The sequence below is a fragment of the Musca domestica genome, unplaced genomic scaffold, assembly GCF_030504385.1.
Source record: "Musca domestica strain aabys unplaced genomic scaffold, Musca_domestica.polishedcontigs.V.1.1 6, whole genome shotgun sequence".
NCBI lineage: Eukaryota > Metazoa > Arthropoda > Insecta > Diptera > Muscidae > Musca > Musca domestica.
Genome location: NW_026712363.1, coordinates 18892605 through 18909779, shown reverse-complemented (window position 1 = coordinate 18909779; position 17175 = coordinate 18892605). Strand labels below are relative to the sequence as shown.

General features: G+C 34.8%; 1 protein-coding gene and 1 pseudogene across 1 annotated transcript in view; one reads left to right on the top strand and one right to left on the bottom strand.

Moving 5' to 3' along the window:
• LOC101895654 (uncharacterized) overlaps positions 1-17175 on the top strand; it is a 300444-nt gene that overhangs the window by 265496 nt on the left and 17773 nt on the right. The gene's annotated exons all lie outside the window — the stretch shown is intronic.
• LOC101895829 (large ribosomal subunit protein P1-like) lies at positions 13088-13353 on the bottom strand (annotated as a pseudogene).

Genomic DNA, 17175 nt, shown 5'->3' with positions numbered 1-17175 from the left:
AATTTTGTTTGTTTTTCTCTTTGGCATAATCTCTAAATTTCAATAATTATTATTAACAATATTTATATACCTGTGTGGTTTGCGATATTAATTATTATTTGAATAATAATTTATAAATTTAATTGTCATAGTGCAGCTTTTTTTTTTTTTGTACAACCAATCAATTAAGGGGTAATTTGGAAACGTGGGAGGATGATAACTCGGAAATGGAGTGAATGGGAAAAATGCATTGTACAATTGTATTATGAATTATTATACAATTGTATTATTATATATGAAATTCCTATAGATATTGAGGAGTTAGAGCATATACTTGAAAATATCATCGGACAAATATCTATAGGTCCAATTTGTTCTCAATTATTTTTTTCCACAAACACATAATACGTAGTATTTATTTCTGATGATAGAATGGTGATCCAAGGATTATGACGTTTACTTAAGGAATTATTAACGTCGAAAATTTGATTTCGTTTAAAAAACTCAAAATATTAATCGGAGATCCCATAACAGAAATACATTCTTAATCAGCAGAAGATTCAAACTGGATTTATGGATGAACACAACATTCTTCTGCTATGTATGTTCAGTATTTGTCATATAACTGTACCTAATGATTTTTAACGCGTCGCAGTGGCCGAAAAATGGCTCGTGAACTGAACATATGCGATATTCCATTCGGCAAATATTGAAAAATGAGCTCGGGGTAAATCCATTGAAGCTACAAAAGGTGGAAGAACTTACACCGCAACAGAAGGAAAATAGACTCAAAAGAGCTAAAGAGTTGCTTATCTTAACCGAAAGTGGTGAACTGCTGAATTTGGGTTTTCTCCGATGAGAAAACATTCGTTGTCTAGCAGATCTAGCAAAATTATCGTGTTTACCTGTCAAAGAGTTCAGCTGGAAATGTGCAACACCAGAAATCAAGCGCCAGCCATGGTGATGGTGTTGGCCGCCATAACAGCCGATGGTCGCTCTCCGCTCGCATTGATCGACCGTGAAATCCGAATAAATGCTGAATATTATTGCGAAAATATTCTAGAGGGTGTATTAAAGCCTTGGGCACGCAAACATTTTGGCACGCTCCACCCAAGAATGGTTACAAAATGTGGTTCCTCGCTTCATTTCCAGCGCATAATGGCCACCAAAATCTCCGGATACCAATCCGTTGGACTATTATGTCTGGAGTATTTTGGAAAGCAATGTTGGCACTAACAAATACAAAAGTGTCGATCATCTCACCCTATATATGTTCTTGATCAGCATAAAATGCTATGTTTAACGATGACCGTCCGTCTGTGGAAATCACTCTAGCATCCGAACTAATTGATGTAGGTTTATAAAGTTTTACTCAAACGTGTGTTTCTTCAGCAGGTCTTTTGATATTGGAAATGGGCTATATGGGGTCAAGTTTAGGTAAAGCCCCATATAACTGTATCTCTCTATATTCGGTATTCTGATGATTTTAGCGACATTGTTAAAATTTTTGTATTTAAAGTTCCTAATGGGAACTTCAGTCTCTGCAGGTCCAGGTCTTCGCATAGCACCCATATAACAGTACCTCCCTATTTTCGGTATTTTGATGATTTTAGCCAAGTTTCAAAGTTCGTATTTAGAGTTCGTGATGGAAATTACACTCTATGACAGGTAATTGTCTATGCAGCTCTTCGTATAGGCCCCATATATCAGTACCTCCCTATATTCGATACTTTAACAATTTTAGGTACAATATTCACCGAAATTGTTTAAAGTATCTAATAGCTACTACAGCCTGTGACAGAAACGTTTCTCTGCAGATCAAGGTCTTTGTATAGCCCCAATATATCGGTATTTTGATGATTTTATCAAATTATTCACCGTTTTTTTTCAAGATTCGTATTTGAATATTGCAATGGCTTATGATAAACGTTGCCTATGCAGGTCCACGTCTTCGTAGAGACCCCAATATAACGGCTATATACGGTACTTTTAAAATTTTAACGGATTTTATTTGTTTTAAAATATTGAAATTCGTTCCAAGTGGTGGAGGATATTCAAATTCGATCCGATCGAACTTACGGCTTTTTACCTGGTATATAGTGTCCTTGATAACAATAGAAAGCCTATTTTAGATGAACCGTTTTTTAACCCTTCTTTAAAATATGGCCAAAAATTCCTTTTGAAAATCCCACCCAGTCTATACATTCCGCAAAATTATTTTTCATAAAATTCTAATATAGGTCCACGAAGACATCAAAAGTCTAAATTAAACCTAAACTCATAAATTTTAAAAACACGGTTATTGGTCAAGGGCGTGTGAGTTTATGCAAAATTCTCCTACTAAGCAATAATTTAGAAATATGACGTCAAGCAGAAAAACATTCTTTATCGAATTTTGCTATAAGTCGAAAGCTCCACCATAAATAAGTCAGGTCAACACCTCCCCCACTCTTTCAAACCCACCCCCACAAAGGATCAACATTTTAAACATTCAGAACCCAAAGATGCATACCCTCATCTTTGGGTTCTGAATGTTTAAAATCTGTTGGCAAAAGCGACTGCTACTTTTTAGCTTATTTGTATTCATTTCACCAAACACCTATTTTAATATTGAATTTGGAGAATATCTGATTAGAAATTGTAATAAAAAAGTATATTGGCCGTATGTATGACGACAATAATTATACGCCCTGAATTTCTGCATGTTTCACCCTAATGTTCTCCTCAATCATGCATTCCCTGTAAATTGTTTTTAAAATTTATTTATATTTTATGTGAATATTGCCATTTGTTGCCGTTTTCTTGTTGGCAATTTCTTACACATTTTTTCTTCTTTTTTTGTTTTCCGTTTCCTCTTTCTTCCCCTGCTTGGCGTTACTATCTTCGTTAACTTCTTGCATGTCACCTGTATCATCGAATTCTTTGGAAAAAAGAAACAAAAACTTTATAATACTCCTTTTATTTCTTTGGCAAAATGTTAAATAGATTTAAATTGTGTTTATGGAAGACTTTTTCCCAGCAGATATTACAACAAATGCGAGAACATGTCCATGTGTGCGTGTGTGTGAATTGAGAAATTGTTGAAAATGGTGTATTGAAAAAAAAAAATGGAATAAAAGCAAACAATTTGTATGTGGAAAAGGAGGATTTTTTTATACTTTTTAAAACAAATTGAATTCGAAAGTTTCGCTATAAGTTTACACGATTTTAGTAATGCATAAAGGGTAAGATAAAAAAAACTGCAACAAAGTCAAGCGCTATAATATTTACATTTTTTTTTAATTTTATTGAATGAAAGAAGTAGCATGAAATTTTAGAATAAGTTTAGATTTGTTCGAATTGGTCACCTTAGCCACGAATTATGGCCTTCAAACTGACAATGAAACCGTCACACGCTGTTCTCGGCCAAGCGCTTGCTTGAGGTGATCGACACTTTGGTATTTTTTAGTGCCAACCTTGCTTTCCAGAATGCTCTAGACGCAACAGTCCAATGGATTGGTATCCGGAGATTTTGGTGGGCATTATGCGCTGGAACTGAAGCGATGAACCTCATTTTGTAGCCATTCTTGGGTGGCGTGGCTGAGTCCTGTTAGAATGCTCAGGGTCTGCGGCCTAAATATTTGCCTCCCCAAGGCTTTAATACACCCACCAGAATATTTTCGCGATAACATCCGGCATTTATTCTGATGCCACGGTCCATAAATACGAGCGGAGAGCGACCATCGGCTGATATGGCGACCCACACCATCACCATGGCCGGCGCTTGAGTTCTGGTGGCCAACCGAAGGTGCACATTTTCAGCTGACCTCCTGGGCAAGTAAACACGATCATTTTGTTTCTTTACAAACTGCTGGACAACATATGTTTTCTCATCGGAGAAAACAAAATTCGCCAGTTCACCACCTTCTGCCAAGCGAAGCAACTCTTTAGCTCTTTCGATCTATTTTCTTTCTGTTGCGGTGTAAGTTCTTGTACTTTTTGGAATTTCAATGGCTTTACCCCTAGCTCATTTTTCAATATTTTCCGAATGGAATATTGCGATATGTTCTGCTCACGAGACATTTTTTTACCACTGCGACGCGGGTTTCGATCAAATCGCTTCTTTACTTTTCGAACCATTTCTGCTGATATTGCTGTTTTCTTCCGTCCACTTCCTTGACGTCGGGCTACGCTATCGGTATCACGGTAACGAGCAATGGTACGAGGCACAAAAAAAGACTCACATTTAATGTAAGACGATAGCCACTTGTGGTTTTCCAGCCAAATATAAATAAATCACACTATCACGCTTGAACTCCATCACGAATAACTTTTTTTCCCAAAAATCTCACCAATGTGATTTTGTACGCTTGTAAACAATATAATGAGCTGTCACTGGAATAATTTTACCAGCTGTCGGACGAGTGGCTTGGAAATGACAGCAGTCTGAATTTGGTTGCAGTTTTCTTATCTCACCCTGTATATTGTAGTATTTCATTTTTCCTGTTGTTGCAGTTGATTATATTGAAATATATTTACAAATGAGAAGGGATTTGTTTATTTTCAATTGTTTTTATTTGTTTTAAAACATGTTGTTGTAATGCCATTAAATGGAGTTTTTTCTGTTTCACTAGATATCTTCAATTTAACGTATAAGTAACGACAACATGTATACGTAATGCGGAACCATTTACTTGTTTCCATTTCAAATTATTCCTCATATGCCAATTCTGGGAATTCCAAAACACCGGAATATAAAAATTTAACGAGTTCCCCTGGAAAATAAATTTACAACTTTAACACTACTATTTGATGTATTTACGTTTCCAGCGAAAGAAAAATTCGAAAATTCCAATTTATGTAACCAAGCAATTGTGCCAGTGTGTTTTACATCTGTAAATTGATGGTTCTTCTGCTGTGTGTGCTCTTTTTTTTTTTTTTTTTGTTCGTGGAAAACAAATAAAAATTTGCCGTGATGAAACCAACAGCATGGTATAGAAAATAAACTATACGGAGAATGGAAAAAAAAAACCAAATGTTTTTCGAATCATCTCAAACGATGACAGCTGGTGTTGGTGATATTTTGCACATGCAAAAAAAAAAGGCAATATCGAAATGATGTTCGATGACAAATTGAGAACTAGTGGCAAAAAAAAAAAAAAAAAACAAATCTAAAATAAAACTCCATGTCAATATCAACAAACTGCTACACTTGTTGTCTAAATAAAAGATATGTATGTGTCACATTTTTCTGGCAACGTTTCCAAAAAATGTTGAAGTATCACAACGAAAATGCCAATGCCAATTTTATTCGGGGAATTCATATGCACATTTAGGGAGTGTGAAATTGTTGAAATGTTTTACGACTCATGTGTTTTGTCTAAAATTTTTCTTACTTTAGAGTTTTTCAGTAAATTTGTTCGCTTGAAGTCACAAAAAATGTTGCCTTTCTCTGATGTTTTTTTTTTTTTTTTTTTTAATAAAAAATCGCCATAAAATGGGTAGACAATCTGGTGACTTTGTGTCGTGGAATTAAGACAAACATGTGTTTGAAATAAAATATTTAATTTGACATGACATTGAATTTGAAATAACAAAAAGAATATTAACATAGATTTATTACTTTTCTTCCGCAAAATAAATTTATAATGAAGTAGAATAAATGTGTGAACTTTTCTTCACATCAATCTCTTTGTGTTAGTGTTGAAAGATTTTTTCTACCACCACGCAGATTTGATTCTATATATTGTATGTATGCATAGAAAATTTAATTATATTCAGAATGACTCAGGAAAGTCTGGGTCCAAATTTGCACCTCTTAATTAGACACATTTTAGTTTAAAAGTAATATCAAAAAAGTGTTCCCTTTCCATGTTCTGCAGTGCGTATAACTACTGCCACTACTCATACGCCCAAATGCAAAAATTGTTATTTCTCACTGCTAGAGAATCTAACGTAAATATTTTGTATTTTAATTTGTAAATATAAAAATAATATAATATTTTTGGAGTTCTTTGCATTTTTTTTCCTAGTTTTACAACCCATTAGGGTAAAATTTGTAATTTCGTGTTTACATAAGTTCTGGCACGACACCTATTGCAGCACAACAAAAGGATATGATAAATTCCTGTTATTCCAATGGGTCTGTTTTAGGATCCTGAGGTCCTGTTCATTGCCAATATATGTTTTGCTAAAATTGACTAAAAAGTGCTGTTGGGAATTGAGGAAAATGGAGGAAAACTTTAAGACGACGTTGAGAAAATTTGGAAGAAGTCCGTCTCTTCTTTTCATAGATGCCAAATTCCTCAATTTTTCTCAACAAATTTCCTAGTTTTTATTAAAAAAATATGTTTAATGAAATGGAAAAGAGCTTTGTGGACCATCATTTTCTAGAAGCCATAAATTCCAATGTGGGCGGCCTATTTTAGTGATGTAAATTGATTTTGAAAGAATAAATCCATAATTTTTTATTTACGAGCAGTTGGCATTATTTCGACAAAAAAATATTACAAGAATGGAAACAATTTTTCTGCAGCTGTGCAAATTTGTAGGACATTGCTGTTATGGTGCTATTTTAGCAAATGTGGTTATATTTCCTAACATTGACCGAGCGCTGAAACTTTCAAAAATAGAAAGAAAGAAATAGAAGTGAAATTTTATAGAAACTTTCCCATTCCGTAATATTTCACCAATTTGTTTTATTTTCGAACCGTGATCGTATACTGAAACTAGAAAACATTTTAAGCGGATATATTGAAGATGACTAGCCCGTGATTAAATCTTTTTTTGACTGTTTTATTTGACTTCTTGTGAGTGTTGAAATTGTTTATTTACAAACAAAAAATGTTTTATTTATACGGTTCGGAAAATAGTTAAGATATGACTGAGATGATGTGGTGGCTGCTGAGATGATGTGGTTGTACCGTTCTTTTTTTATGCATTGAGAAAATTTGAAGGACGTTCGTTTTTTACAGTCCGATCGAAGCACCAAACATGCTTACAATTATAATTGAACTCATGCAAATTCGCACAGCCCCTTAAAGCCAGATCCATTAAGTCCTTCCGATATTGGAATCGAAATACCCAAAGAATTAAGAAGAAAGGCAATACTTCGGCAATAAAAAGTTTGTAATTCATAGCGTATGAGTAACGATGACAATCATACGCCAAAACGAACCATAATTCAGATATTTAAGCTACACATTCGTTTTCCATTGGAAGGATTGCACCGATATATCCCATCGTCACATCAGATCTTGTGTTATTAAAAATATCTCATTTCACATTTTAAAAGAGCTTTAATTATTCCTAACGTTCACCCTTTGTGGGTGAGATACATGATGGAGTGGGTCGATTTTGTCCATTTCCTCACTTGACGTAGCACTGGCAAAAATATTGGGATTTGCAAAGTTTGTACAAAATGTAGGTTGGACAATAATATTACGATGTACCAAGTTTGGATCAAATCGGATACACCCTTTTAGAGTTATCATGGGCACCAGGAAGACAGACAGACGGACGGACGAACATCCCTAGATCGACTCCAAATGTCCTGAAATTGATTTGGTCCAAAATGACCTAGGTTTATATCAAATGATATATGGCCTCTGTAGCCACATTGCAGAGGGTATAATGATTTATCGTTCCGTATTAATAACATCGATAATCATACGCAGTATGGAACCTTATTTTCACATCATGTTTTCACATTTATACTTAGCAATTTTATATAGGACTTTTTGGCGATAACCAAAATTCTTTACATTATTACTATACTACACAACGCTATACTATATTGTATTGTACTATGATATACCATACTTAACTATAATATACTATTTGATGCACTAATTATGCTATAAAAACGAAAACGTCTTTCTAACATAGTGCCAAAGGAGTCGTGTGCAAAAGTACTAACATGACCTTTTACCTTTTGGTTATTGTTGCAATCAAAGAACTGGAGGAGTATCAATACCTGTAAAAGTACTAAATTGCAATTCATTCAGTACCAAAAAAATGTGATCAAGATCTCCAAATACCCATTATTGGGTGCTCCTGTTATATGGGAATGAGTCCTTTGCCAAAAATTGTCTATGTAGTTGTATTATTTTTTTTTTAATAATACCATAATGTGATCTAGATATATGTGTTCGGCTGTCTGCGAGTTTTTATAGCTCTTCAGGGGCTGAATTCTTATTCTAAAAAAAATTGAAATAAAAAATATATTTTTTTTATAAAATTATTCGATTGCCAAATTATAAAATATTAAAATTTTCATATCACATTTTCATAGAAAGAGAAAGAGAATTGAGATCCCACTATCCTATTAGAGGAGTGGGGTTTAAGTTCAGGAAAAAATCCATTCGTTTCAAGAAATGATTGGAAAATATTTAAGGGATGAATTGTATCAAAATCAGAATTTTATCATATTATGGCTGGAAAAATACTGTAAATCACAAGGTATCACATTTTCATAGAACGAGAATTGAGCTCTTAATAGTTTTTATGGGTGGAGACAAGTTTAAGGTTAGGAAAACACCATCCATCTGAAGAAATAATTTCAAAATATTTAAGAGATGAATTGGATCAAAATCCGAGTTTTTCAATATTATGGCTTATAAAAAATACTGCAAATCAGACGGTATCTTTATATGATGGCTGAAGTAAATACTGGGCCCGAATTGATTTATTTATTTATTTAATTTTTTTTTTTTTTTTTGACAAAATATCAAAGAGGAATTGTGGCTAAAAACTTCAATGTACCGAAATTTGGCAGTAGGTAATGCCAAAAATATACCAACAAATTAATGATGCTAGGTCATTTATCTTTCAAACATATTAAGACCTCAATTTTGGGCGTTATCACACATTCTTCAAGAAAACTGCTACGGTAACCATTTTTTTCTGGTGAATAAATTGGAGCTTTTTCGTTTTATTGTCTAAATCCAAAGAAATTGAACAATTATCCAAATAAATGTTTATTTTTTAAAATCCTTGTTTTTTTTTTTTTGGTATTTATGCATTCGCACACAGCGTAGTTTAAACGCCCTCCTAAACTATTGAATCCAGTCTTGATTTGTAAATTATCTTCAGTGGGCGACATTTAGCCTTAAATTTTTATTTTATGTACACCCACCTCTGTAATCCTTTTATTCTAAATTATTTTCACATCAAGGTTTCAACTTTATTTTTAGTAACCAAAAATTTCCTAATCCAATTATCCGTTGTCTATACCTACGCTACCGTCCAACTTTCCCTCGCCGTCTAGCACTTTATAACTCATTAAGTTATTTTCCGCTTAGATTGCCAACAATAACAAAAGTCGCAACAAAAATTTGTTGAACAAATATCCTATTGTTAAGCATGAAATTTGTTTGACAATTTAGGGAACGAAAAAAAACATTACCTCCTTCCGCGCAAAAAAAGCAGATAAAGTGACAAAACAAGATTTATATGAGAGTATATGTGTATGAAAGTATGAAATCACCGTTATACAACTCAAACTGATATTTGTATGTTGTGTCTAACACATCCAGTCGTTGTTTGCCGTTTGACGACGACGACGGTGACGGCGACGACTAAGCATGAATTGCAAAGTGGCATTAGCTCATGTCGTTGAGTTGTATGATTCCCTTGAATCCTGTAAATACACGAACAAGGACTACTGAACATTTGTCATTCAAATGCAAACAAAAACATGACTTATGTACATACTACACAAAAAAACATATACATACCGAGTCATGCTCGCAAAGTAACTGGGCTGGGGGAATGGGGGCGAGATTTTGAAGTGGCTTGAAATTGGAGCTTTTTTGTTTTATTGTCGAAATCCAAACAATTTGAACAAATGTTCAAATATATGTTTATTTTCTAATATCCTTGGTTGTTTGTATTCACGCATTCGCACACACACACGTGGGCTATGGTACTATGATTCCTTGAATTATTGTATATATTACGTTTGCATTTGTGAGAGTACGCGTGGGGCAGGGAAGGATGTATAAACAAAATTTGTGAATTTTCCATGTCAATTCCTGTTTTTTCGCTTACAAATGTATTAGCTTCATACATCACCGGCAAGTCACAGCCAAATAAGCGACAACGCTTCCTTTGGTATTATTGCAATTTGTGTGACATGGAGCCGAATCTGTAACTGTGAGCTAGCATTGGAATAGGTTCTTGCATATTTTTTTTCTTTATTTGGGTAATACATATTTCTATACATATCCTGATTTGTCTTTGTATTGGTTCAATGATGATATTGATGACATTCTTCCATGTATTCCTTCCTCAACAGAGAGAGTATCAAATCAACCCGGCTCGTAGTAACTTCCTAATATTTCATGTGAGCTTGTGTTAAATTTAACTGTTGTATTTGATTTGTTGGAGCAATATATTTCATGGTTTAAATTTTCATTTTGAGTTGACAATGACAATTTGGGAGGATATTTACAGGATTTACGAGTCGAATGAATGGAAGGATAATAAAAGAAGAAAATACATATGTTGTTTTTTTTTTTGTTTTTGATATTTAATATATAAATTCTGTTTTGTGTGTTTATGGTTACTATTAGTAATTCCGAAAATAAATTGTAAAGCATGCATTTAGGCGCAGTATTTATTTATTTTTTTTTTCTTTTTAAATAACATAACCGGAAAAATACAACCGATTATGAATGCAGAGCTCAAAATTCAAGCCACATATTTCATCATTTTAAAAGTACCCAAAAATAGAGGGGGCGATCTCCCCCCTCTTCAATTTTTTTTTTTTTGAACTTTTCCCATTATAATTTCCTGGAATCCTTGCATTTAAGGATATATAGTGCAATTCTATATACAAGGATTAGTTTGGTCAGAAAATTTAACCCTCAAGCGGTAGATTGGTCTAAGAACCCTAAACTGTTTTGAGATTTTGATCTAAAAACGAGTATTCAATTTTTTTTGAAAATTGGTTGAGATAAAGCTTAGGGTTCTATATATATGTTTTATCCGATTCGGGGCTTTAGCTCCTCACTTTGGTAATATGCACTCCACAACAATGATATTTGGTACCAGATATCAGATACAATTCAGAAATACCTCTACCAAAATGTTATCGGGATCGATCGAGTTTTGGATAAAGCCGGATATATATCATTATCCGATTTCAAATTTGTGATGCGCCGTCAAATGGTTAGCCCAAATTGAGTGGATTTCGGCACGTACGACCTAATTTAGAATAGAAGCAGTTACTTTAGGTTAGGTGAAATTCGGTTCAGATATAACTATAGCTCCCACACATGTGTTCCTTCCGATTTGGTGTTTAAGTTCATCACATTCGTCATATACACTTTGCAACAATTTTATCGAGATCGGTTCAGATTTGGATATAGCTCCCATAAAATCCTTCGTCCGAAATTTCCAGTATATTAGTATTTTAGTATATATTAATCACTCTGATGCTAATCTGCAACAATGTCAAACGCAATTATTTTTACATGTTTTATTTTTTAAATTTTATTGAATGAAAGCAACAAATGTCGGAAATAGCATCAGATTTTAGAATAACTTTAGATTTGTTCAAATTGGTCACCTTTTTCACGAACTATGGTCTTCAAACGGCCAATGAAACCGTCACACGCTATCTTAATGTTGTTCTGCGGTATTTTGGCCCATTCCCCGCGAAGCGCTTGCTTGAGGTGATCGACACATTGGTATTTTTTAGTTTGAACCTTGCTTTCCAAAATACTCCAGACACAATAGTCCAACGGATTGGTATCCGGAGATTTTGGTGGCCATTGTGAAGCGAGAAACCTGATTAAGCGAGAAACCTCATTTTGTAACCATTCTTGGGTGACGCATGCTGAGTGCGATGGTGCTGAGTCCTGTTGGAATGTCCAAGGTGTACGGCCAAAATGCTTGCGTGCCCAAGGCTTTAATACGCCCTCCAGAATATTTTCCCGATAATATTCGGCATTTATTCTGATGCCACGGTCAATTAATACGTAGAGCGACCGTCGGCTGTAATGGCGGCCCACATCATCACCATGGCCGGCGCTTGAGTTCTGGTGGGCAACCGAAGGTGCACATTTTCAGCTGACCTCTTCCGCAAGTAAACACGATCATTTTGTTTGTTTATAAACAGCTGGAAAACGAATGTTTTCTCATCGAAATTCGGAGAAAACCAAATTCGGCAGTTCACCACTTTCGGTCAAGCGAAGGAATTCTTTAGCTTTTTTGAGTCTATTTTCTTTCTGTTGCGGTGTAAGTTCTGCACTGTTTGGAATTTCAATGTCTTTATGCCGAGCTCATTTTTCAATATTTGCAGAATGAAATATTGCGATACGTTCAGCTCACGAGCCATTTTTCGGCCACTGCGACGTGGGTTTCGATCAAGTCGCTTATTTACTTTCGTCCAATTCTTTGGGCTACGCTATCACGGTAACGAGCGATGGTACGAGATACATTTACTCACACTTAAATGCAGGAGTGCTCTAATGATAGCCACTTGTTGTTTTCCAGCCAAATATAAAGACATCGCACTATCACGCTTCAATTCCATTACGAATAACTTTTTTTCTGGAAAATTCTCACCAAAATGGTTTTGTACACTTGTAAACAATATATTGAGCTGTCACTGGAATAATTTTAACAGCTGTCGGACGAGTGGCTAAGAAATGGCAGCAATCTGAATTTGGTTGTAGTTTTTTCATCTCACCCTGTATAGGTCCACTATATCGTATATCCCCCATATAACGGTACCTCCCGATAATCGGTATTGCCTGAAAATCGACACAATGAATTTCTTGTGAGTACTTGTCTATAAAGGTCCACGTTTTTATATAGCGCCCATATAACGGATTCCGTAGATATTCGGTATTTTCATGATTTTTGCGACATTATTCACCGGAATTTTTTCAAATTTCGTTTTTGAAGTTCGGAACCGTTACTACAGCCTCTGACAAAAATTACATGTAATTTTTTGTAACGGCTTTTTCATTCATCATTAGAGCGGTATTTATCGACGGAATTTTTCTTGAAAGTTTTCAGGTTACTTCCAAATGGTGGAGGGTATAAAAAGCCAGCCCAGACGAACATAGCTGCTTTGTTACTTGTTTCTTTCTGAAAATGCTATAAAAATTACTAAATATTATTTGTTGGTGGTAAAGAAAAACAAACAATTGTCCATCTAACCGAAGAGAGCAAAGCCCATATCGTCATCTGACTCTTCGGGTTCATCTTCCTTCTTCTTTTCTTCCTTCTTGGCTTCAGCAGCGGGGGCAGCGCCACCGGCGGTGGGAGCAGCAGCAGCAGTTGGGGCAGCGCCAGCACCGGATCCAATGGCGGTGATCAAGTCCTTAATATTGACACCTTCAAAGCCTTGGCGAGCAAACCGGTCCAGTAAGGTTTAATTTTTAAAGTTATTTTATACCCTACACCACACTGTCCATATTTTTTTTTGTAAAGAAAGTACAGTTCGCATCCATTGCCCCATCGATATGAAATTTTGAAATAGGAGCTAATCGGTCTAAATTTAGATATAGCTCCCATATATATTTTTCGTCTCATTTGAGATTAGTATGTCACAGTTATTATATCAAATAGGTTCAGATATAAACTTAGCTCCCAATTTAGCTTCCCAATTTTATTGAGTTCGGCTCAGATCTGGTTATACCTTTCATATATATCTTTATCCGATTTCAGGTGGATTGGCACGATCAACCGAATTTTGCGTAAAAGCAGGTACATAAAATTTGTGAAAATCGGTTCAGATATTGATTTAGCTCCCATATATATTGCATTCGATTTTGTGTTTAAGTCATTAACTCTTGCAATATGCTATTTCGATATTAAATACAACCACGAAATACCTCTCTCAAGATCGTTTCAGATTTTAATGTAGCTCCGATATATTCCTTCGTCATATTTTATGTGTATCATGCACTAAATGTGTAATATCACCCCTACACATATGTTTCAATTTATACCATCACAAAATCATATCATACAGAGATGTTATTTAGTACGTGAGTAACAAATGCCCCTGGCAAATTTGGAGGAATCCAATTCAGAGTTACTCTAAAACCATTCAGGTTCATAGTTGGTATGATCTACTTACCATAAATTCCCAATAAAAACGTTTATATGTTACGGGTAGCTCTACTAAAAATATATATAATGGTGTAGATTGTCATACAGCCGGTCGCGCCCAAATTTTCACCTTTCTTTATTTATCTATATTAGCAGTATTGGCATTTAATTTATTTTATTTTTATTTTTAGAGTTATTTCCTTTTATAATTTCAAAATTGATTACTTTTTCTCACTCACACATGTCTGAAATTTCCATAAATTTCATGTTCCCAAAAATTGTGTGTGAGATTTAAAAACCCCTGTCTAAATCCTGTGTGCATTAAGTAAAGATTCAAAACTTTAAATAGCTTCTTGAAATCAAAAAAAAAACAACATTAAAGTTAGCTTTTCTGCTGTTGCTGGAAACATTTTTTGATATTCAAGCAAATTTAGTTTTACAAACTAGAGAAAAGTTTTTGAAAAAAATATTCGCTCTCTCTGTGAGTTTTAATGTGTTTTCATACAACCAGAGATCTCTGGCTGTGTGTGTGAGTGAGTGTGAATAACTTTGGATATATGGCTTTGAAAACAAAAAAAACTCTGTTCTATTTTAATATTTGTTGCCTTTAAGGTAACAGCTCGTCATAAAACAACATACTAATGCTGCAGCATAGAAGCCTTGGCATGGTAAACAACATATTTACAGCAGTTTCCACTTTCTGCTGGCTTTATATTGCTCTTGTTTGTTGTGTAGGTCTCTTTTTTTTTTGTTTTGTCCTCCCAACATACAATTTTCTAATTTCCCCCTAAGCCATATTAGGATTTGTTTTTATGCCATTCGCATTACTATTAACCTACAGGGAGCTTTTAATAAACCACAAATTTAACATTTGTACCCCAGAATACAAAAAAAGCACAGACATTCACACATAACACGGTTTTGTGGGGTTTGTTGTTGTTTCCGTATTTTTTTCTTTTTTTTGGTCTTGGCTAAATGTGTAGGATTTTGGATAATATATATGTATTTACTGGGGTAACTGCTGTGTTTGTTGTTCATTTCTGGCCACAAAACATTATGTACAGCAATGGGTAACACCAGTATCAGCAGTCAGTGTTGGCCAAAAACAAAATTCTCCTCCTGCCAAGCTTTGAAAAAAAAAAATCACAGGCACCAAACAACCAATGCCAAAAAATACTAAACAACAACAAAAATTTCCTTTTTATACCCTCCACCATTCTATGGAGGGTATATTAACTTTGTCATTTCGTTTGTAACTCCTCGCAATATTCATAATAGACCCTAGAAAGTATATATATTCTGGATCAGCGTAAAATTCTAAGACGATATAGCGATGTCCTTCTGTCTGTTGTAATCACACAATCTTTCGAACGAATTGAGATAGACGGCTAAAATTTTGCACACATGTTTATTTTTACAGTAGGCAGGTTAAGTTCGTAAATGGGCCATGTAGGTCCACCTTTTCATATAGCCCCCTTTTCATATAGCCCCCATATAACGGTACGTTCCGATATTCGGTATTTCCATGGTTTTAGCGACATTATTAAGCGGAATTATTTCAAATTTCGTATTTGAAGTTCGTAAAGGGTACTACAGTCTATGACAAAAATTATTATTGTATGCAGGTCCAAGTCTTCGTATAGCCCCCATATAACGCTACCTCCAGATATTCGGTATTTTCATGATTACAGCAGCATTATGCACCGGAATCGTTTCAAATTTCTTACTCGAAGATCCTAATGGGTACTACAACCAATGACAAAAAATGTTGTATGCTGGTCCAGATCTTCGTATAGCTCCCATATAATGGTACCTCCCGATATTCTGTATTTTCATGGTTTTAGCGACATTATTATCCGGAATCGTTACAAATTTCTTACTCGAAGATCCTAATGGGTACTACAACCTATGACAAAAAAATGTTGTATGCAGGTCCAGATCTTCGTATAGCCCCCATAAAATGGTACCTCCCGATATTCGGTATTTTTATGATTTTAGCAACATTATTTACCGGAATTGTTCTAAATTCCATATTTAAAGTTCGTAAAGTGTACTACAGTCTATGACAAAAAAAGTTGTATGAGGGTCCAGGTCTTCGTATAGCCACCATATAACGATATTCGGTATATATTCGGTCTTCGTATAGGCCCCATATCACGGTTTTCATTTTAGTGGTAGTTTTCGAATTTTGTTTTTTGATATTCTTCAAGTTAATTCGAAATGGTGGAGGGTATTAAAAGTTCGGCCCGGCCGAACTTATCTGCTGTTTTAGTCGTTTTTTTTTTTTTGCCTTTCGTGCGGAGAAAAACTTTTTGGCAACTAACACAATGAAGCAACGAGGCTGCCTGAATAGAAACAGGTCTAAAGGTTCAAAAAGTAGAAAAAATCATATTTTTTGTATGGTTGTGTGTGTGAGCGCGTCTAACTTATGTGCCATAAAACACCACAAACATGAGCAATTTTCGAGTTTTTCTGCAGGATTGTTTTTTTTTTTCTAGCTTTTTTCCCTAGCTCTCTATGTTGTAAGTTTGCCGCAGTTTTTCAGGGATTTTTGATGATTGCTCTACAACAACTGCTAAGGGGAAAATCTTTTGAAAATTTAAGACATTTCTTCTCCTTCCATCTAGCCTGCCATTGAATGGCATGTGGTGTAGATGTTTAAATTTGTTAAAGCAATTTGTTGGCTTAGCCTTACGATTCTACAATTCCTGTGTCAGCACACCACCCCACCTCCACCCCACGTGGCCACTTTATAATAAACAATGTCAAAATGGTTCAAAAACAAATGGAGCTGAAATCAAGGTCGTAAAACTTAATACTTATGTTTTGTTTTTGTGGCTAGAAAACGAAATTGTTTGACTTGTGAGATGGGGACGAGAAGGGCAAGCGTTGAGGAGATGGAGGTGACACAGTTAGCCGGGAAATAACTTTGAAAGTTCACAAAGAAAATAGTACCCCCCGCACAAGAAAAAACTGAGGGGAAAGTAAAACAAAAAGTTTCCAATTTCTTCATTGTTCTAAGACGAAATGTTTATATGAACTGAAACTGTGTAAATCTTATTATATTGATCCTTGGTAGCAAATTATAAAGTTTAACGCAGACACACATAAATGCACACACACACACTTGCGTATAAGTAGGCTCTT